We start from the raw sequence: 1035 nt of genomic DNA on the forward strand, positions 1-1035 counted from the left end.
TAGCACGCTTTTCTGTACCTCTCTTTGTTTTAACTTTCTGAGCGTGTTTTTAATCCAAACATATCATATCTATATGTTTTTGGAATCAGGAACCGACAAGGAATAAGATGAAAGTGTTTTTAAATTGATTTCGAAAATTTAATTTTGATAATAATTTTTATATATTTAATTTTCAGAGCTTGTTTTTAATCCAAATATAACATATTTATATGTTTTTGGAATAAGAAAATGATGGAAAATAAGATGAACGTAAATTTGGATCGTTTTATAAATTTTTATTTTTTTTTACAATTTTCAGATTTTTAATGACCAAAGTCATTAATTAATTTTTAAGCCACCAAGCTGAAATGCAATACCGAAGTCCGGGCTTCGTCGAAGATTACTTGACCAAAATTTCAACCAATTTGGTTGAAAAATGAGGGCGTGACAGTGCCGCCTCAACTTTCACGAAAAGCCGGATATGACGTCATCAGACATTTATCAAAAAAATGAAAAAAAGGTTCAGGGATTTCATACCCAAGAACTCTCGTGTCAAATGTCATAAAGATCGGTCCAGTAGTTTAGTCTGAATCGCTCTACACACACACACACACACACACAGACAGACAGACACACACACGCACATACACCACGACCCTCGTCTCGATTCCCCCCTCTACGTTAAAACATTTAGTCAAAACTTGACTAAATGTAAAAAGCAAGCAGCAAAGTGAACATGAATACACCTAGATTATGCACAATATTCATTGCAAGGTGACAAAATAAGACTGACGATCGAGAGTGCTTGCAGCTACCACCACAAATGAAGAGAAACAATGTGTATAAAGACTGACCAAACCTGTCCCCCGCACCAACAGGCAACATTGCGTGCACACCAGTAAGCAAAATCCTTGTCAGTCATACACACGGAAAGTTTTTATTTCTCACATCAGATCAAAGGGCTATCGGGTTGGGGTGCAGGGTTCTGAAGAAAACAGTCACTCCCACATGTATCAACAACCACAGGGAGTAAGAGATGACCTGCTATTCACACTT

This window comes from Littorina saxatilis, linkage group LG16, assembly GCF_037325665.1.
Source record: "Littorina saxatilis isolate snail1 linkage group LG16, US_GU_Lsax_2.0, whole genome shotgun sequence".
NCBI classification, from domain to species: domain Eukaryota; kingdom Metazoa; phylum Mollusca; class Gastropoda; order Littorinimorpha; family Littorinidae; genus Littorina; species Littorina saxatilis.